At 41.5% G+C, this 22,441-nt stretch overlaps 1 long non-coding RNA gene across 2 annotated transcripts in view; it reads left to right on the forward strand.

Moving 5' to 3' along the window:
* The first annotated feature begins 20,999 nt into the window (after window positions 1–20,999).
* Window positions 21,000–22,441, forward strand: part of LOC309368659 — a 34,614-nt gene continuing 33,172 nt past the window's right edge. Inside the window, exon 1 of one of the 2 annotated variants that reach the window (XR_014167842.1) lies at window positions 21,000–21,078. This is a non-coding gene — a long non-coding RNA (uncharacterized lncRNA). The remainder of the gene's footprint in view (window positions 21,079–22,441) is intronic. The other variant, XR_014167843.1, reaches the window with a different exon arrangement.

A 22,441-nucleotide genomic window follows, 5' to 3' on the forward strand; every position in this document is an offset into this window, starting at 1 on the left:
TCCCAGGGGCATTTTCTTCTTCTCAACAGAATAGCACCCTGGGAGGTACTTGATTCGGCTTCCAAGTGTTGTAACTTAAAGCTGTTTGCCAAATAGTTTTAAGCAATTCCCGTCATTTTCCATTAACTGCAGGTGCTGCTATCTCTGACAGCTGTTTTAAACGGATTTTGTGCAACACAAGATGTCCAGCCTGATTACATTTCAAGATACAGGAAATGCTGCTGAGTATTTAGGTGAATAAAGAAGGAAGACTTCCAAAGTTCAGGGGAAATGCCAATTACCTTTCTGCAAGGAAGTTGAAAGATAGGAAACGGCGATTAGGAATTCTATTAAAATGTGATATTAATGCATTGCACATATAAGGTAAACTCTTGAGGAAATTATTACAAACACTCCTATCCCACCACAGCTAAATCACTCTAAATCACTTTGGAGATTTAGAAGGTGCTTAATCATGTGGGATGTAAAGGGTTAAGGGTAGGGGTTTTTTAATGAGATAAAAAGATATTGAAGTTGTTTACATCAATAGGTTAGTAAGAGGGACGAAGTAAAATGAAAAGAGATATTAAAAACTCAATTACTATCATCATCACTGAAGTACAAGGGTTACTTAACAGAACATGTTACTTCAGCTGACTTTGACATTGCACAAATGTTTTGAAACCATGATGCTTGATGCTACAGGAGGAATCATTAATAAGCAGTCTTTGGGTTCAGTCAGTCAACCAGCTACAAATCCAGCTAACAATAATCTTGTCTAGTCCACATTTTACCAGCTTCTCCACAAGAATGTCTTGGAGACTTTGTCAAAAGCCTAATCAAGATACACTATGTTCACAGCATTCCGCTTATCCACCAAGCTTGCAATTCTAACAAAATAAGAAATTAGATTCTTTGGGCATGACTTCTTTTTGAGGAAACCCATGCTGTGTTTTAGTAGTCACAGCATCCCTTTCTAAGTGCTCACAAATCAGCTGTTTAATTATCTGTTCTAGGATCTTTCCTGGTATCTATGTCAAGCTCACCTGTTGGTAGTTACCTGGTAGTAGTTACCTTTCCCCCCTTTTTGAAGACGGGGACAACATTTGCCCGACTCCAGTCTGTAGGGATCTCACCTGTTCTCCAAGAATTCTCAGAGATCATGGACAAAGGATCTGAAATTACATCCACAAGTTCCTTTTGTACCCTTGGATGCAGCTCACCAGGCCCTGGAGATTTGAATTCATTTAAGTAGCTAGGTGTTCCCTTACCACCTCTTTTCCTATATTGGGCTGCAGCTCCCTCCTTGCATCATTTATTATGTTATCACCAGGTTGGGCACTACTTTTCTTTTGGGTAAAGACAGAGGCAAAGTAGGTGTCAAGGAGTTCCTCCACCTTTCTGTCCCCTAGTAGCATTTTACCACCTTCTCCAAGCAAAGGATCTACCACTTGCGTGTTTTTCCTCTTGCTTCAAACATAGCCAAGGAAACCTTTTATTAATATCTCTTGCAAGCCTGAGTTCATTCTGAGCTTTGGCCAGCCTGACCTTCTTGCTGCAGCTGTTGGCTCTACCTTTCTTCCATTTCTTAACCATGTTTACTTGAAACTAAGTCCTGCTAAGTTGAATGGACTTTCTTACTAGTAAATATGCTTAGAATGTAAGCCTTAGTGACGTTGTTTACATTTCAAGTGACATCAGCCTTGTCTCTTAATTAAAGAAAAATCCATTGGGTCAAATCGATCCTATTTAAAATCATCCATATACATAACAAGCCTATGCTCAAAGCCAAGTTAATGTCTGCGGCAGGAAGGAGGGCCCAAGGTAGCCCATTATCCATGGTGACCTCAGGCCAAAGAGAGAATTTTGTAAGATCCAAATAACAGCTGTTCGACTCTACAGCTGCAGTTCAATGAGGTATTAATTATAGGCACTTCTAAGTTCAAATCTTTACTAAGTCTGCCTGTGTTGCAGGCAAATTCTGTGTTGCTGTGTGACAACATTGTGTTGTTTGCGAGAAAGGGTGACATAGAACAACAATAGCCACAATTCTGTTTTTAGGAAGCTGCCTTACCTCAAGTCAGACTGTTGGTTCAACTAACTCAGCACAGTCTACACTGACTGGAAGAGTCTCTCCAGGGTTTATCCAGTCTGACTGGAAATGCCCAGGATTTAACCTGGGACCCTCTGCCTGCAAAAGCAGTTGCTTTTCCACCAAGCTGTGGCCCTTCCCCTGCTTACTAGTGCCTTGTCTAAATGTATTTCCCAACTCCAATTCTATACTTAATTACACAACCACCACTTTTCAGGAAAACTATCTGGATATATAAGGTAAAGGTAAATGGACCCCTGGCCATTAGGTCCAGTCGTGACTGACTCTGGGGTTGCGGTGCTCATCTCGCTTTATTGGCCAAGGGAACCAGCGTACAGCTTCCAGGTCATGTGGCCAGCATGACTAAGCCGCTTCTGGCGAACCAGAGCAGCGCACGGAAACGCCGTTTACCTTCCTGCTGGAGCGGTACCTATTTATCTACTTGCACTTTGAGGTGCTTTCAAACTGCTAGGTTGGCAGGAGCAGGGACCAAGCAATGGGAGCTCACTCCGTCACGGGGATTCGAACCGCCAACGTTTTGATCGGCAAGTCCTAGGCTCTGTGGTTTAACCCATGGCACCACCCGCGTCCCTATCTGGATATATAGGAACCCTTAAAAAAATAACCACAACTGACTTGTTTTCAAGCATCAGTTTATGCCTGCTACTTCTCCCCACCACCCCCCTTGACACAGAACAGTGTTTGCTGAAGACTACTCAAAAAAATTATTAGCTCTCATGGCATTTACAGCCTTGGATGTATATTACAAACATTAACTAATTAATAATGCATCATTATTTTCAGGCATGTAAGCATTTCTAGACATTGGGAGAAACCATAATAATTTCCCCACCCTGCATTTATACACCATTCTCCTCCCTGCAAATCTCTAAGATTGCTACTGGCTGACTGTGCTCTGGGTACAAAGCCTGTAAGTAGTTTCTAAAGCCTTGCAACTGTGGATCTGGCTCCAGGCAAAGCCCTTCGTGAGGTACATTGTTTATAAATTAACATGCACTTAACATTTGCCAGTTGGTTTTTATATAGCCTCTTTAGCTAATTTGAGACCCTGGACTTAATGGTCTTGGGCCCTCCCCCTTGAAATGGTCCTGGGTATTACTTCTGTTGTGAAGCACACAATTGTTGTCTTCCTTCTCTTTGCCCCTCCATGCCATTCCATGCTTCAGAACTGCTTCTTCCAACCCTGATAATATATATGCATATATATTCTGAGCATATGCAATTTAAAGGTAGTAATAAAATGAGCATCTGGAACCATCTGTATGCCTGGACAAGCTGCCCCCATATTAAATATTTTTAAAGTAAATAAAAAGTGGGTGGTCACTGTGAGAGCAGGATGCTGGACCTAGATGGACAATTGGTCTGATCCAGCAGGTTCTTCTTATGTTCTTACGACATTGTAGTGACCTGCATCAGCTTTGGAGGGCTCTGATGTTGTCACACCAGCCCTGGTGCTTATGTGGATCCCATTTGCCACTGTTCTCATGATCTACTGCTTTCTGGATGGTCATTTGGGCTTCTCCTGGGCTGTGGGTCCCTGCACTTTAGCCCAAGCATCCAGCCCTTGCTGCACAACTATATCTTACCTGCCTCTGCAATGTGTATACCCACATATACATTGTTAGGGATAGTATAACCCTACCTTTTGCAGTGAAAGAATTTATTTCAAAAATATTCCATGGCAGATTACATGTACAATGACATTTATTTAAGAAAATGGAGATAGAGAGCCTAATGACTATACAGTACTTCTGCCACAGGAAGTCAGAAGCTGGCGTACTGTGTGACATTAGGATGCCACAAAGCTGGGTACAGATTTCTCCTGATTTACCGCCTCTGGAGGAAACACACAAACAGAAAGGTGGATATTTGTTTTTCCCAGTAGTAACTAACTATACAGTGGTACCTCAGGTTAAGTACTTAATTCGTTCCGGAGGTCCATACTTAACCTGAAACTGTTCTTAACCTGAAGCACCACTTTAGCTAATGGGGCCTCCTGCTGCTGCCGTGCTGCCGGAGCTCGATTTCTGTTCTCATCCTGAAGCAAAGTTCTTAACCTGAAGCACTATTTCTGGGTTAGCGGAGTCTGTAACCTGAAGCGTATGTAACCTGAGGTACCACTGTATATAGGGAAATATCGTATATTAAGAGACAGGTGCAAGTGATTCATTAAATTTGGCTTAGTAACTACCTTTACTGAAGAAAAAGGCATCACTAGGGTCACTAAGTAAGGAAATTGGATGGCATCAACATGCTTGTACAGTACAAATGTTTGTTTTACATCTGCCAAAAGATAAGTGCTGTACTAATGCTGAATATTATAGGAACGAGCAGAAACCCACATTGGATGAGCAGACACACCAATAATGATCATCCTGAAAATAATTCATTTTCAGATAAGAATCATAGAATTTTAGAGTTGGAAGGGATCATGAGGGTCATTATGTCCAGCCCCCTGCAATGCAGGAATCTCAAGTAAAGCATCCATTTCAGATGGCCATCCAACGTCTGCTTTAAAACCACCAAGGAAGGAGAGTCCACATCCTCCTTAGGAAGTCTGTTTCACTGTCAAACAGCTCTTCCTGTTGGAATCTCGTTCCTTGTAATTTGAAGCCATTGGTTTGGATCCTAACCTCCAGAGCAAGAGAAAACAAGCTTGCCCCATCTTCCATGTGACAGCCCTTTAGATGTTTGAAGATGGTTCTCATATCACCTCTCAGTCTCCTCTTCACCAAGCTAAACATCCCCAGCTCCCTGAACTGTTCCTCATAAGGCTTGGTTTCCAGTCCTTTGACCATCTTAGTCACCCTCCTCTGCACATGTTCCTCCCTGTCAATATCTTTCCTAAATTGTGGTGCTCAGAACTGGACACATAAACTGGAATGTAACAGATCTACTTCTGAGTAATGATGTCTCTGATAACATATAAAGACACCATCTTTGATTTTAACAAATACCCAAATACCCCGAATAGCACTATGGTGCTTTTGTCCTTGCACAGCAGAAACAAATTTCTTATGCCACCGTAGTCCTCACTCTCCTGCCTTGTGACAATGCATCTTTGGATAAACTGATTAGTACATTTTATGAAACACTAAATTGCCGTGTTAATTTTGAAAGCTTTGAAATGCTGAAATGGTAGTTTGCTTGAAATTTACAGTGGTCATCTTTCTTTTTGGTATATGGCCTTTGGAAGGTTTCATATTTAATTAAGGGCGCCCAATCCTGCAGAAGACCCACTGAAATTAATGTGTGGAGTGCAGCAGCATTACCAAGTCTGTAACTTACTATATTGTCAATAAAATAAAACATAATTTAAGAGTGTGGAGTTTGACATATAGATGCTGTTTCAAAGCCAGCACCTACTCTTGTGTTCTCCTGCCATGTTAATATTAACCACCTGTCTGAGAACTTATGGCTACTATAATTCTTCAACTAGTCATTATAAATAGCAAACTTGTAAATACTTTGACAGCTTTCAGGAATCACTGACCTTGAATTCCCTTCACAAAGTATAGCTAAAAATTGTGCAAGCTATCTGTGTTAAGCAGAGCCTATATTTATACAATTTCTACAAATGGGTAATGCAGGAAAGTAGCTTCCTTCTCTTGGCCTCATGCTGCTAGTTCTCCTGGATCTATTTTAACAAGGGGTGGGATCATTTTTAAAGAACCATCAATTCATGATCACCCTTAAAGGTTGTGGCCTCCAAAAATATTAGGGCAGATTGCTCATGAAATTCTCCTTTCCAATCCTCATCGGAAATGGCTTATTACAGTGAAGTTTGCTCAGGAGAAGTTGTATTTTTTTAAAAAAATGATGTAAAACATTCGTATGCTGCCCTTCCTCCAGTGGGTTCCAGGCTGGTGAATAAGTATCCAAAATATGTTATTTATATAATACAACACAAAAATATACAATGAAACCATAACATTCACATGTCATACTAGGATATGACATAGAATAAGAAGCCTAGGGAAACAGAAACATTTTATCCTGGCACCCAAAAAATAGTGGGTTCCAGGGGCTCCTTTTTAGAGAGGGTATTCCATAACTGAGGTGCCACCACCAAAAAGACCTCTCCTTTGTTATGTAGCACACTTGTGATAAGGTACTTTGGAAAGAGTTTTTGGTTAGGTTAAGAGGGGTGGGAAACCTCTGACCAACCATGTGCTACTGGACTCCAGCTTCCATCATCCTGGCCACTGTCCATGTGGTCTTGGATTGATGAGAGTTAGCATCCAACAACATCATGAAGGATCACAGGATCTCCATCCCTAGCAAACTCCCCAACATACTTACCCTTTGTTTTTGCTTCAATAGCTACAACATATGAATTTCATTTTCCGAGAGCTGGTTATCCCAGACTCATCTGAGCTGTGCTCACTGAGTTACTCCGATGAGTAACATTCTTCCAGCTTGATCTAGCCACCTATTCTGGCAGGAGCAGAGACCTCAAAAGATCTTTGCTCTACATTGCAGCAAGAAGCCAGGCCACCAAATGTCAGGAACATTTCAGTGATTTGCCCAATAGCAATACTTTATTTTAACTTTCCTGGTATCTCATATTTACTCCCGTAGGCTGAAACAGAAGGACCTAATTGCTATTGGGGCAACTAAGCCCCATATTCCATTAGCAGTGAGCATATATAGGGAAACATATACACCTTCCCTGTTGCCCTGGTGTGGCGATTAACAGGTGCAAGCCCAGGGGATCATGGGAGATGTAGTTCTGCCAATGATTGCTGCAGTTACACTGGAAGACTTTTGTATGCCAGTCGGGAGAGCTTGGGGAACATGAAGGCTGGAATATTCTGTCTCAGGTTGGCTGATCCATGGGGCAGGGTGGTGCTGGTCCAAATTAATCTAAGAAAAGCTTGAAAGAGCTAAAAAAATTCTACCAGGAAGTCCCTTCGATGTCACTGCTTCTCTGTAAACTTAAAAAGGACTGAACTGTTGGTATATTTTCCTTTGATGTTTTCACAGATTATGCCAGCTGCCATTCTGTAATTAGGACAGCTTTGTTATCATTGGTGGCATTGAGCAGTGCAGGGTGGTGGGTGATGGGATGGGGAACAACTAAAGGTCCATAAGTATGGCCTAGGAAGTCAAAAGCTGCCCCAAAGATCCAATAACTGATTTGTCTTAAAGCTTAGGTCTCAAAGCTATTCTTCACATGACCTTTGAAGAAATCTGGGGCTGAAAGCATTACTTAATAAAACCACAAGCTATCCAAAACTCAATAACTGGAGATTACAAATGAGGGTTGTTAAGAAGATCGACATGTGTTATTTTTCTTCTTGTTTATTTTCAAGTGGTGAAAAGGCTACGATCAATAAGACTAGTTAGCCAAGTAATTCATTTCAGCATTTTGCATCAAGATTTTCCTGAAACAAAGGATTGCTACAGGGTGTCAGCTGATGCAGATTGAAAGCATAAAAATGTGATCACATGACTTGTGAGTTGACAACTTAGAACATTCACAATCACAGCAATTTATAAGAAGTTTGGGCACTACACAAAATGTTAAGGAAGCATTTATTCAGCAAGGAGTATGACCCATTCCATACATAGTCTTCTGTCAGTTGGAAGAAGCTTTGACCTCTCAGACTGTTTTCATTTATGTTTTAGTGGTCCTCAAATGGTCCAAATTTCAAATCTTCTATGCTTTCATTCCATACTAGTCAAATACTTTATATTTGTATTTTTCTAGCCAACCTGAAAAGTGCATTGAAGGTGAGGGGAGGCCAGTAGGCATGATCCGAATCTCTCCCACCTTCACTGAGGGCTCTGTAGCTCTCTTCAGGTGTTGCCTAAGCTTCAGAGTAAACATGTGGGGTGAGGGGGTGGGGGAGGAGGCAAGTGGGCATGAGCTTCCTCTCTGTTTCCATTTCTATTGGTAGTATCTAGTTAAGTCATACTCAGAGTACACACATTTAACCCAATGTACTTACTCTGTGTATGACTAATGCTGGATACCAACCACCACCTACAGTTGCTTCAAAAGCATTCTTGCACATTTGATAGAAGCTTTCCATTAAGTTAACAGTTGAGCTCGGTCAACAATAGTGCAGACAAGAAATAGTCCTTTCAAATTGTTGCCCCAGGTAATATCCACAGAATGTGAGGTAGGACAGTAGCAATCAGAGCACAATAGCAAACATATGCCTTTGCCAATAAAAAAAGGACTTGAGAATTTCTTAATTATGGCTTTCCATTTGACTGGTTTTTAAAATGCTAAAATCCTTTTTAGTTAAAATTATGAAGAGGACATAATTTTTTAAATTTTATTTCCAAAATCCAGTTTAGTGGCCACGGCTCCTGTCTTTTCTAGAACCAGACTATGCAGCAGAAAAAATTGTCCAAACAGCCAATAAAGCTTATTGTATCTCATTTTAGAGGTTTTACTCTCACCTCTCTCTATTTTGAGAATAAGCTCATGAATAACACAGAGGCCTGTCTTTCCAATACAGAACATTAAATTCAGCTTCATTCAGAGTGTGCTTCTTTGTGTCTGTTCTTTTACTCACTGAAGGATGTTAAAAGATAACACAGGATGGCAACCCTGAAATTAGAGAGAACGCCCTTCAACTGTTGTGCTAATTTCATAATTCTCATTGCAAAATGGTGACTTGAATCAAATGGCTTTAAACAGATATAGCTTTTTCTTTTCTTTTTAAAAAAGAAACTACTGAAAAATTTAAGAGCAGGTAGTCATAAATGAAACCAATTCATCCCAGGGGTAAAATAGACTGTCTTTCATGGTAGTCAAAAGCAGGGATGGAGAATGTTTTCTAAGAAAGAACTGTGTGCCAGCATGTCAACAATGTGGCAGATCATACCAATTTCAAAAGGCTAGGTTTGTTACAGTTGGATCACACGTTCCTTATCAATCTAGTGCATGTACGAATGAGTAAGCCATTCCAAATGTGACACCCCGTATTTGATTTTGGCACATGGAAAACAACTGGAGTAGGAACTCAGTTTTCTGTTGTGTATTGATTTAGCATCATTCCTTGATTTTGATTGACATACATTTTGTTAGGCACGTTAAAAATTCCAAAGATAAACTTTCAGAAAACTAAAACTGGCGTCCATTCACCATTCACACATTCAGTCACCTAAGGCTGGCTAATCCTGTGATGCGCAGTCATGTGTGAACTGGCCCTTAGTTCCCTGAAGCATAAAAGCTGTAAGCTGTACAAAAATGCAACACCAGATGCCATTAGAACTAGAATTAGCATCTAGAACTATTTCCTGAAATTCATTTCAACAACATTCAGGTATCCACATTCAGTCTCTCTGCCCAGAAGCCGAACCAAGAAGTAACTGGAAAATCAATCATGCCTTTGACTTTGTTATTATTCCCGCATGGTTCAAAACAGTACTCTTACCATTCCTTGGTTTGTGATTTTGGATTAAAGACAAAGTGTCCTCTCTTATCCTTCAGCAATTGTGGCAAAGTATTTCTATAGGATAATTCGTAGGCAGTAGTAATCTACATAATGCTTTCTGTAGTTACAGAAGTCAAATGCCTGATGCAGAGAGACAAAGGATCATTTGCTAGGGGTCACAGAAAATTGTTCATGGTGGCAGAATTTACCATTGCTAAAACATAGCTTTCTTTAATGTATTAGCTTTGCTTTACGGCTTTATTATCACACCAGCAGAGTTTCCATCAGCATGTAGGGCTGTAGGCTATTTTTGATCTCTGGTCATGGCTAGGGAGCTAGTGGTACACAAGGAGAGTTGGGGTGTCTTGATGTGCTCCACACGCAAGAGAGATGTATGCTTCTCCCCACACAAAGTATGATCAAGAGACCAGCTGCCTTCAAACCCCATTTTCTCTTCCTAATTTATTAAGGTTAGAGAACAAACTTGTTTGTCGACTTGGTTTGATGTATTGGCACCATTCTGCATAGAGAAGATCTATATCATTGGAATTTAGTGTTTTGATTCATTTTTATTGTACAGTATCCCATTTTTGTGGGATTTTTTATTTTTAACCTTATTTTCTAGTTTGTAAAAATACATGCAACAAACAATCCCCATATACTCAACATTCCATGCACATACGATGTAAATAATAAGTTTGTGAATAGTTTACAAACAGTTTGTAAATAGTTTGGAATGGATTGCATCAGTTAGGTGTCTTCTACTCTCCATCTTAGAGTGGGACACAGGTGGCGCTGTGGGTTAAAGCCTCAGCGCCTAGGACTTGCCGATCGAAAGGTCGGCGGTTCGAATCCCTGCTGCGGGGTGCGCTCCCGCTGCTCGGTCCCAGCGCCTGCCAACCTAGCAGTTCGAAAGCACCTCCGGGTGCAAGTAGATAAATAGGGACCGCTTACCAGCGGGAAGGTAAACGGCGTTTCCGTGTGCGGCTCTGGCTCGCCAGATGCAGCTTTGTCACGTTGGCCACGTGACCCGGAAGTGTCTCCAGACAGCGCTGGCCCCTGACCTCTTAAGTGAGATGGGCGCACAACCCCAGAGTCTGTCAAGACTGGCCCGTACGGGCAGGGGTACCTTTACCTTTACCTTTACTCTCCATCTTAACAGATGTCCCAGAGTGAGTCATGGATAGCTAGCGGTGGGGGTAAAATAGCATCTTGTTTTGTATACATCTTAGCAGAATTTTTATACATGTTTTTTGCTCTCACTCAATTCTGTTCAACGAAGAAAGAAAAAAAAAAAGACAGAGTTCTGATCCCTTTAATAGTTTTGTAGAACAGGGACTTTCATCCGGTATAGTTGTTGCTAGCTATGCTTACTGAAATCCCCTCTTCTTCAAGACTATTGAAGGTGCATGAGCTTTGTCCTTAATAAATAATAATTTATTTGTTTAAAAAAACTATTTGGGTACATGAAGAGTTAAAACCGACCCAGACAGTCCCCCCCGCTGATCCGGTAATGAGTAAGCAATGCAGCTGAATGTCAATGGCTTGCTGTGAACTTGGGTAACCCAGCTGAGTCCTGCGGTTGCCAAAGCTGGAGGAGGTAATCAGCTTGACCTCTGTGACCTTCCTGAGGCTGTTTCTGTGTCTTGCATCTACAAGTCGGTTTGCATATGACTGCTACGTGCTGCTTTGGCGGAGTGTGCAACTGTTTTATAACAACTATGTTTGCGTCAGCTGGTGAAAGTAATCTAATATACCTTAGTCCGGTGGCTATATGTTGCGCTGTACAGTATGTAGTCATTTCTTTCTAACTGGAGTGTAGAATCATTCCCACCTGGGAAATCTCTTCAGGATTTCCAGGAACGGCAATGGCATCTGACCTTCAACTGTTATTAAAAGAAGTCAATGATTGTATAACTGCCTGTAAGAGATCTTCATTTCTTCTGGGTCTTTGGTTTCATCAAATGCCTACACATTCCTGAGCTTCACAGCTTCTTTATTCCTTTACTTGTTTATCCCTCCATAAGTATTTGTTTATTCCTTCACAGTACTTGTTTATCCACCAGCTTCTTCTTTTTTAATGCTTGGTTGCAGAGGACTCCCATTCCTTTCATATTCAAAACAGATTGATTTTGATAGCAACAGTTAAGCTGTTCCGGTTACCCCAGAGAATTGAAATGCTAGCTGGTTTGTAAGTCATCTCCGGTGATTTCGTCTAACAGCTTATTTCTATAAGGTTTCTACAACTGTACTGTAGACCCAAACTACAGTGCATACTTTGTGTTTGTCGCCAATGGGCGGGGGGGGGGGGACGGACAGGACAATTTGCTGGGGAGAAGGAGCAGCTGCTTGCTTAACCCTTCTTCCTCTTTTTCAATTTTTGATTCTCCTCCAAGATAGCTCAGAAAATTGAGCCAATTATGAGATGAGCAGGGAAGCTTGCTCATTACTCATTATTAGTATTTGTTATGATTTTGTCTCCCATCCCTGAGGCTCATGGTAAATGACATTTGGGGTATAATATACAGTCCATAAGTCTTATGGAACTAAGGCTGCAATGCTGAGCTTACTTAGGAGTAAGCCATAAAGGACATGGTTAACATAGGATTGCATTATGCATAAGATTTACCACTGGATCTGTATAAATAAGATTGGGCAGTGCTTTTTTTCTATATAAAAAAAATGTTTAGGGGTACTCTCATTTTCCTACTCATATTGAAATACTGCCCCTCAATGAGGCCAAACCTAGATTCATTCACAAACTGTTTAGGGGTATGCATACCCCTCCGTCCCCCCCCCCCAGAAAAAGCACTGGGATTAGGCAGTAAAATGGACACACACATATACTGTATATCTGCCTTGCATTGTACAGAGTGGGAAAGGTTAGGAAACCTTGTTAAGTGGTAAGACTTCCCTTCGTTAGCAACTTGATAAATTGTTGATCTATTTGTAATCTGTGACAGGTGATGCTGAGTGGGAAAGGTATTCAGCCATGGATATAGTTCTAGGAGGCTCCACCAAGGCTAGTGTAAAGTAAGCATGAAAAGCAAGAACCTGCGCAAATGAAAAAAAAGGGCGCATTCAGTGAGATTTGGGGCAAACCTGCATAAAAGGCCTTATGGGAGCAACTGGAAATTATGAATATAAAGCAAGTAAGCTAGAAGGGTTCAGAGGAATGCTTGGCCAGGCAACCAATGGGACATGAGGTTGCTGCAATCCTGACTGGAGATGGGAACATGAAGGGCCATCAGGTGTTCTTGGAGCACATTGTCAGGAGTGCATGCAGGAGCCGGGCCCTGTGACTAGTAGGGCCTTGCAGGACTGGGGCCTTCCTGAGTTTGGCCTGGAAGGGCAAGGCGCAGGCACACAGGTGAGGCTTGACAGAAGACTCGTAGCACCCTGGTAGCAAGGGCTGGGAGGGATATATAAGACCAGCATTTCCCTCTGACTCTTTGCCACAGCAACACGCTACCCACCTAGCTGTGCTTTGGCATCCTGACTCCTGGTATTCTGACTCTTGGACTCTTGGCTTCCTGACTCCTGGCTTCCTGACCCTCGGACTCTTGGCTTCCTGACCCCTGGACTGCTGATTCCTGCTTCCCAACCTCTACCCTGGTCCCGATGTACCAAGCCAGGACTCTGACTACCCGTAACCCGGACACACATACTTTACATGGAGAAGATATTCAGTTTCAGCAGTTAAGGTGGTGTCTGGAATCTCTAACCCTTCAGATGTTAAACTATAACTCATTGTCCCTGGCCATTTCCCATGCTGGCTGGGGCTGGTGGCAGCTAGAATCCAACAACATTTAGAGGGCCAGAAGTTCCTTATCCCTGGTCTAGGCCCTAGCAGGGAAATGCTTTTGAATGGTTGTTTCTGCTGCCATAGGGGCATTATGACATGGCAAACTGGTAATGTGGGGGATTAGTGGGCACTGTGGAAAAGATTTTCACATATTTCTTTGAACTAGCTGGCCATTGGGGGGGGGCCTTCAGGTTTCCTGTCTAAATGTATTGTAGCTGTTTTACCCTTTGCCCAGATTGCTGCGGCTTCTTTGTTTTCTCATCGGTGTGCAGGAATATCAATTGGGAAACACGCAGAGGTCCATTTCTGCTTGAGTCATTGATGAAACAGAGATGATGATCATGGTTATAATACAGCAGAAGTGGAGAGATATGAGAGGAGGAAAGAGATGGGGCTTTAAAGTATAACAGAAAGGGCAGAAATAAGGTTAAGGACAAAGAGAAGAGGGTGATAAACAGAGGGTGTGAAAGAGGAGCCACAAAGACAAAGATATAAAAGAGAACAGGTTAATTGGGAACGTCGAGAGAGAGAGAAATGTCAGCAAGGCAAAGAGACAGGCAGACATTGAGGGAAGACCTAGGAAAGTGCATGTCTCAGAGAGGGAGCAACACAAACAAGAAGGCACGAAGGATGAGGTGCAAGTAGTTTTGAGGGGATGCTACAGTGAGAACTTGAAGATCTCATAGAAGGAAGGGGATGGAATAAAGTCATCTTTTTACTATAATCTAATTTGCAGTGCTCCTTCATGTCTGTAATTGGCTCATTAAATGTGTCACAAGGAAGGAAATGTGAGTTTTATGGATTTGGTTTAATGAAAATTCATACTGTTATACTTTTGCTACAGGGTCTGAAACTGTAAGGCTGGTTTTTAATTTTTTAGATTTGATTTAGTAAGAGAAGTCTTTCGGGGATGCTTGTTTCCAGCTATGCAGGTAGTAACAGGTAGAGGAGGGATAAGAACATTGAAGCTGGTTCTTGTAAAATGTCCTGAAGAGGGCTTCCTGCTGTGGCAGTTTTGTGGTTTGTGTGGGCAAATTTTGCAGGTGCATCAGGAGGAGGACTTAGGACACAGTTCGAGACAAATCTTCCATCAAACCACCATATTCCAGTAAATCTCCAGAATGGTTAAATCAGGGGGGGGGGCAAAAATAAAAATGAAAATTGGGCTGTCCTTCTCTTGCCCTAGCCCAACCCCTTGGGGCTTACACGCTGGCAGTAGATGTGGCCAAAAGTCAGTGTGGCTTTGTATGCACACATACAAGATGTGCACATATACAGGGCATGCAGCTCTGCTGAGTGGACTCATTTCTGCCTCCCCTTAGGGCTAAATAGATTGCTCTGTACAGTTCTGGTTATCCTGTCTTAAAAGTAATATTGTAGTACTGGAAAAAGTCTCAGAAAGGCAAGCTCAAATGATTCTGTTCCTTACAAGGAAAGCCTAAAACAGGCTTTCTGATCCAAGGGCCACATTACCCCAAGGGAAAGCTGCGTTTCAGTCCTGAGCAAAGCCAAACCCAAATATTGGTGGGGTAAAATCCACATATAACCACAAATCTACATCACCCCCACCCTGTAGGTGCCATAAAAGAACCATATTTGTAATTCTTAGTAACGCCACTCAAATTTCACTTTCCATGAGTGTGAACAACAAACTATGACCCCACCTTACTGTTAGGTCAGAACTGGGAACTATTGTTTATTTGGACTGAAACACAAACCGTGATATGAAGCCAAGTTTTGTCCTTGTATTCCTGATCATGGTTTGCTAGTGGGGGAAAAGCCATGATCCACAGCTCAGATATGATACTGATCCAGGGATTGCAGTTTGTTACTCATGCTCTTGGTAGGAGAGGAGTGAAATGGGAGCGATCCCTGCAGTCATGGTAAACCATAGAGCAAACGAGGCCATGTGTACAGTAATTAATTTATGTCATAGATTATGGTCAAAATCCTATGCAGAGTTACAAGGGGAGGAAATCCTACTGAACATAATAGGGCTTAGTTCTGAGTAAACATCAAGAGGATTTAGGTGGCAGTTGCAGATTAACATAGGGAACAAATCCACTGAACCAGCAGAACTGAGTAAAGTGAATAGGATTGCCTTGTAAATCAAGAACTGGAGATGGAAACTATTGCTTTGATGAGAATTAAATTAATGCAGAGACCATGGGCCTACCAATGACTACCTATTGCACCAGTTGTAATACAGCCTCAGTGTTTGATGACAGTACAATTCTGAGTACAATAAGCCTGCAATTTACATGGATTTAAGTTGCAGGCTTACTATGCAGTGAATATGCATTCTTGTGAACTACTCAGAGGCATCTATTTGGTTCCTGTAGTAAGCAGAATAATGAACTAGATTGACCTTTAACTGACAGGAGGGCATTTCGTCTGTGGTCCTAAGGCAGGGCTGGGGAACTTGTGGCACACCAGATGTTGTTGGACTCCAGTTCCCAACAGCACCAGCCAGCAAAACCAATGGGCAGGAATGATAGAACTTGTAACCCAACAACTTCTGGAGGGACACAGAGCCAACCATCCCTGTTTATATGCTTGCCCTGATCATCTAAACCACTGTGAAAATTGTCATTTTGAAGCAGAGTCAGTGTCTTTGAGGAGGTTAATGGCTTAAAAGGGAATTGAACTATCTCAGCTCTGAAATCAAGTATTATGATTTTGGAAGGAAATGGCAGCAGTGACAGTTATTTTAAATGGACTGTCAATTTGGGACTATCTCACTTGCCCCAAGGGGGTAATAAGCCTAAAACATGAATATCAGAGTCAGTTTTAGAAGTTGTGTGCCCACAGCATTGTAACATCATCGTGGGAGCAGGGTAAAATGAGTATGTTCACAGACCTTGGTCGGAAGTCACACTTTTGCACTAACACATCACCTGTTGCAAGTCCCTTAAATTAAAAAGGTGGCCTTTGTCCAGCTTGGTGGTCCTGGCCTTCCTTTCAGCTGCATGTGCCAAGCATCCCTGGTGAATCCTGCAGCACGGATAGATGACTGCAATGGTCTTCTGGTGAACTGGTGAGAGGGTTGCCACCATCCACACCACATATTCCCATGACAGTGGCTCTAGTGGAATAAAGTAGAACTTCAGTGTTTCCACTAGTTCATTTCACATAACTTCATTTCTGTTGTAACTGCTTCCAGAAAAAAAAATCACTTGCAACTCCAAAAATAGCAAAAGTGACAAAATGTGAGACAGTATATCAGCATGCAGTTCTTTCCTGCTGTTACCATGAGTGAATCATGCATGTGTGGAAAGGGTGGTGGGAGAGTGACATTGTGCACTGGTGTTCATTGTTGTGTCACACCACTGGTGTGAATGAAATTTAGCATGAAATGCCAGTATATTGATCAAAAAGCCACAGTCTCATAATGCAGCAGGAAGTGCAGCTCGGAAGGAACATTAGGAAATGGGACAGCAGCACTAGCATTATAATCAGGAAAACTAACACAGTATTTCCCCACATCTGAATGCACCCTTAAACTTAGAGAAAAGCTTCCCATTGATTAATTCCACAAAATGTTTTAGTGGAGATGTAGGATAAATACTGAGGAGTCTCAGGTTAAAATCTCTGCAAAGCTCAAAAGGCCCTTAGCTGGAACTGTCTAATAAATAACTCCTGATTGTATCCTCACCTATATACCAAATGAGTGTGGGTGGGGTGGGGGGGAGAGACACAACTTTGTTCCCCCCCTATTGATTTCCTGCCTGTGATCAGAAAGCAAAGCTCCCAGATGCTTTTCTTCCTTTTTCTTTTTTTCTTCTTCTTTACATGGGCAAGGTGGACTCCAACAATATTTTCCGTGTTTGTATGGTTGGTTGGAAACTTTAGCCCCATCAAAAGGGAAGTGCAGTGCTTCATGTGATGGATGGCTTGGCCCTAATAGTTATTTTAAGTTGCAGGACTCCTTATGCGAAGTAATAAGCAGAGTGCCTCTAAGCACTCTCACCCCACGTAGCTGCAATTTAGTGCCACACTTGTAATGCTATGGTCACTCACCACCACGGAAGTTATGTATACAGTCACAGATCTTCATTGGACATTTTATCATTTTTACTTACAAATACATATTATCCCTTCCTACAACAAGATGGTTCTTACTGCCAAGTAAATATACTTTCTCATCAAGGCAGCAGAAAGAATCATTTTATACCTATAGTCATGACGGTGCCATTATGCATTTCAAGTTACAATCCTCTGGTCCTTGGGAAGGCACTGCAGGGGCAGAAGATATTACAGATCTCCCTTTCTGAAAGCGGAGAGATAACTGTGCCCTTGAAGAGGAAGATCTGACCCCCCCCAAGGGCACTTACTTACTGCCACAGAAACATTTGGTGGCTCTTGCCAGACCAGAATCAGAGCTCCGTCCGAGGCAAGAGGAAAGTGTTCTGGTGTGTGTGTGGCATGTGTGTTGGGGGTGGATCCGGGAAAGCAATCTAAAACATGCTGAAGCATATGAAATACTGTATATATGTTCCCCTCTCACTGGAAGACAATGGGAAGGATAATGTTTTTGACAGAGGAAGGAGGAGGAGGAGGAGGAGAAATAAAAACGGACAAGTGCCACTCCATTATCACTTCTGACTTGGCTGCATGAGCCTGGCAGAGCATTGGAAACAGTGGTATGTCCTCTTTCGGTTCTCTCCTGCTTACTTTTTCGGATTGCTCCATAAAATTATTTTTTTCTTTTTAAAAAAATCAGAGTTGCCTCTCAGAGAACACCCTCCCATCAGACATCAAGGAAATAAACAACTATTTGACTTTTAGAAGACATCTGAAGGCAGCCTTATTTAGAGAAGTTTTTAATGTTTTATCATGATTTTAATATTCTGTTGGGATCCACCCAGAATGGCAGGATACAATGGTACCTCTGGTTACCAACTTAATTTGTTCTGGAGGTCCATTCTTAAGCTGAAATCGTTCTTATCCTGAGGTGCGCTTTCGCTAATAGGGCCTCCCGCTGCATGCCCACCTCTGGCGCGTGATTTCCATTCGCATCCTGGGGCAAAGTCCGCAACCAGGAGGAGCTACTTCTGGATTAGCGGAGCTCGTAACCTGAAGCGTTCGTAACCAGAGGTACCACTGTATCTATTATTATTATTATTATTATTATTATTATTATTATTATTATTAAAATAAAATTTTGCATTAGTAGTAGTAGCAGCAGTAGAATGTAGTAGCTGTGAAGTGCAGAATAAGGACTGGAATCGACTGATGGCTGACATAAGTGAAGTAAAACACATCTAAAGTAGGGTGGGAGTGACTGTAAGGCCATTAAGTCCAGAATCTAAAATTGCCGCCATGGCTAGGCTCTTCCTCCACTGTCAGAGGCAGTATGCCTCTGAGTACCAATGGCAGGAAATCACAGGTAAGCAAGTGCTGTTGAGCTCAGCTTGCATGCTTCCCCCACACATTTGGTTGGCTGCTGTGAGAACAGAATGCTGGCCTAGATGGAACAGTGGCCTGATCCAGAAGGCTTTTTCTTTGTTCTTATGCCTAAGCGCACAACTGCTTATTTTCTTTTCACCTGTATAATACCTGTTAGGGTCCATGATTAGCTACCTCATTGTATTATATAATATGTATTTTAATGCATTTTAATACTTCCACAAATCTTTCAGGGTTGACAACTCGTAAAAAGTGGAACCATCAGAGAGCATATTCACTATTCCCCAGTTTAATCATATGCTGGGTTTATGCAGATTTTCCTGGATAAATTAACCTGTACTCATTTATTAAGGTTAGTTAACACATTAATTCCCTGGGGAGGCAGATTTACTACAGATTTTAAAAATTGCTTTTCCAAGTTAGTTCAGAATTGGTTGGGAGCCAGCTGAGTCCTGCTCTGAAAAGAGATGGTGCTTTAGCTGAATGCATTCAGTAATGAATTACGTGCATTTTGAGAACAAGAAAACATTGCATTGGGAAGCTCGGATATATATGAACTGTGCAAGAAACACAGCAGTGTATATAATGACCTTTGATAGCAGTGTTGTCATATGAAGAAAAAATTCAGAAACTGGGTAAGCCCAGACTCAAATCTACTGACCTAGAGGACGAAGGAATGATAACCCAAGTTGTCATTGACCCTGGCTGCCCAGACGGCACTCTGTGCTGTTGTTTATACAAGAAGGGATTGTTCTTGCACAGCTTCTTCTTCAATGCACTAAAAGGGAACATTATTATTATTATTATTTCCAATTCTTCCTCCTTTCAACTCCTGTCTTGCAGATTACCTAGGCAAGCTGACTAATCAAAGCATGAGTGCCAGGGGAATCACAGTCTGACAACGTTGAGTGATGGTTGGCACAGGTAATTGCTGATTGGATTGAAATTGATTGCCATTCCTCACTGGCACATGAGAAGCTAACAAAGATTCACTGGCCACAATCCAGTGCACATTTATGTGCACTTAAGTCCCGCTGACAACTGCTGCTGTGGCCTCAACGTCAGACGAAAAGATGGTAGCAAATGGAAAGTGCTCATCATGGAAGTATTATTTTTCAGGGCATGTAGCCTGGGAAAGTCTGTTCTCTCTCTTGAAATTGCCTTTCTAATGATTACTGTAATTGAGTGTTTACATCTAGAATCATGGACAATCTTTATCTCTTTTAGTTTTCACCTGCCTCCAGTCTTGCTTTCTCATTTATTCTTTCCTTCTTTATTCGTATCCCACAAAACTTTTGCCCGGGCTCACTTCATATTCTTCCTTGCAAGTATTCATACTTGGAATATCTCTAAAAATCACACCCATCATCAGGTTGCCAAACATGCTACATACCAATGTCATATGCAAAGGAGTCATTGACTTCAACAGAGCCATGCAGGATTTCTTTCAGGAGATATGCCTGTTTTCCCACTTGTGTACTGACAGAAGGGCCGGTGCTCCTGTAAAAGTCACAGTTCTTCACAGAATTGAACATTAAGGCTGATTTTGTTACCCAGGAGAGAAGGAACCAACATTTAGGCAACAATAGGAAATCTCTATAGTACTTTCTAATGTTCGAACTGCATTCACAATGCATTGTCATTCTCCACGTATTGGGGATGGTATCAGTGAGTTGGAAGGGACCTTAAAGGTAATATATTCAAACTCAATACAGGAAATCCACTTCTACAGCATCTGTGATAGGTAGTCTTCCAGCCGCTGCAGGCAGAGCGATAACAACAAGTCTAAGACTACTGACTGCATTCATGAACAGAAGTGAATTCAGAATTGTGCTTCTATCGCTGTTCAACCTACCATCCTACAATAACTTTCAATAGTGCAAGGGATTATAGGCATCACATGTATCTTCTCCAAATAAAAAACAGTTGAATTGGATACATTTTTCAGGGGAATCATCTTACTTGTTTCTTTAGTCAATAAAAGGAGTTATGGGATATCCACATTTGCTAGGAACCATTCAGCAAAAGCCAGACAACTACTTAAATCACAACAGAGCAATGTGTGTGCCTTTGTGCTTATGAAAAATGTGACAATATTTCATTTCTACTGCTTTAAAACCTGTTTTTATGTATTTTTCTCATTTGGTTGCAAATTGCTTTGAGATTTATGAGAAATAAATTAATACAAGATATAATACTAATACCACCACCACCACCACTACTACTACTACTACTAATGTTACAATGAGTTAATACTCATGCACAAATTTAGGCTAAATATCACACAGTCTGTTGTGTCGTTCTTAAAATAGGTACAGATCCCTTGTGTTTAGAGGCGAGGGTGTACTTGTGAACACAATGAAATCAACGGGCTGTTGGTGAGTGACTGTTTCTTCTGTTTAACGCTGAACATTAGAGGAATGGAGACTAAATCACTTGTGTCAGGATGATATTAGTAAACTGAAGGTCACTTTCAGCATACTTTAGCATGCCTTGGAGGCAATACTGATAAGGAGAAAGACAAAAGGACAAAGACAAAATTAACTTTTAATTTCCCACCAAAGCTACAGCTGACAGAAAAAGGGAGATGACTGGGATTGCTTGCAACATACCGTATAGGATTGTATATTAAATAGCTTATCTGATTTAGCTCATCACAGATACTGAGCATGTAACTATTTATAAGCATTTATATATACACTCAAGTACATAGCGTGGTAAATATTAGTGACACATTTCATATCTCTTTTCAGTGCCAATTCCTCTTGCTCTAAATTAGATGAAGATATAAACAAATCAGATACATTAATTTTCTCTTGAAGAACCTTTCATGATTGCTTACCAAGAAAAGTTATTTACATGTTGATAAAAGGTGTTATTTAACAGTGTGTGGTAATTTCCTCTAACTCAAAGGCATTAGGTGCCTCAAAGAGCACATTTTCTGCACATATCCTTATGTTCTAGTCCTCATGAACACATACATTCCAGAGGAAGAATTTTATTGTTGTTCTGATTTATTTGTATGAAGCCAAATATTAAACAGTGAAATTATTTATGTTTAACATATGGTGAATTATGCATGCTTCTTAAAAGTAAGGCATATGCCTTAGGGAAAAGTCAGGTTCATGCATTCAAAGTTATTGTCTTATCTGACTGCGGTAAATCATGCATGCAAATCGTGAATTAAAGCTTTAAAGACATAGGATCTGCAAACAATGTTGTAGTGTAGAGAGCAGAATGCAGATCCCATTCCACTGACCCTTCCTTCCAGATTTCCAGATCCCCTCACCTGCCAAACTGTGAGTCACAGCATGCCATGGCTATTGAGCTCCCTACCTCAATATTTTTTTAGTACTGTAAACCTTGACGTTTTGCCTGAGCCTGATTGTATCTCTTTCTTATGTATGTTTGTGTGGTGCTGTTTTTGGCTACAGTAGGATCAGGACTTAGAGAATTTAGATTACTATATGATATTTTAAAAGCGGAAGAATGATGTATGTGTCATGTCTCAGATGGAGGAATCCTTATTAAAGGAGGGTGCCATGTCCCAGCTGGGGATGTTCCCCTCAGAAGAGGTCCTTGGCCAAGCCCTGGGCCAGGCTCCCTCTGGGGGCAAGGAGCTGGGATCCTGCAGTGAGGCTGAGGAGGGGCCATCCACACCCAGGGTGAGTTCAGCCTCAACACATTGAGGCCAAATGAGTTCCAAGCCCAAATGAAAGTAGGAGGTGCCATAAACACTGG

Source organism: Podarcis melisellensis (assembly GCF_964234715.1).
Source record: "Podarcis melisellensis genome assembly, chromosome: 4".
NCBI lineage: Eukaryota > Metazoa > Chordata > Lepidosauria > Squamata > Lacertidae > Podarcis > Podarcis melisellensis.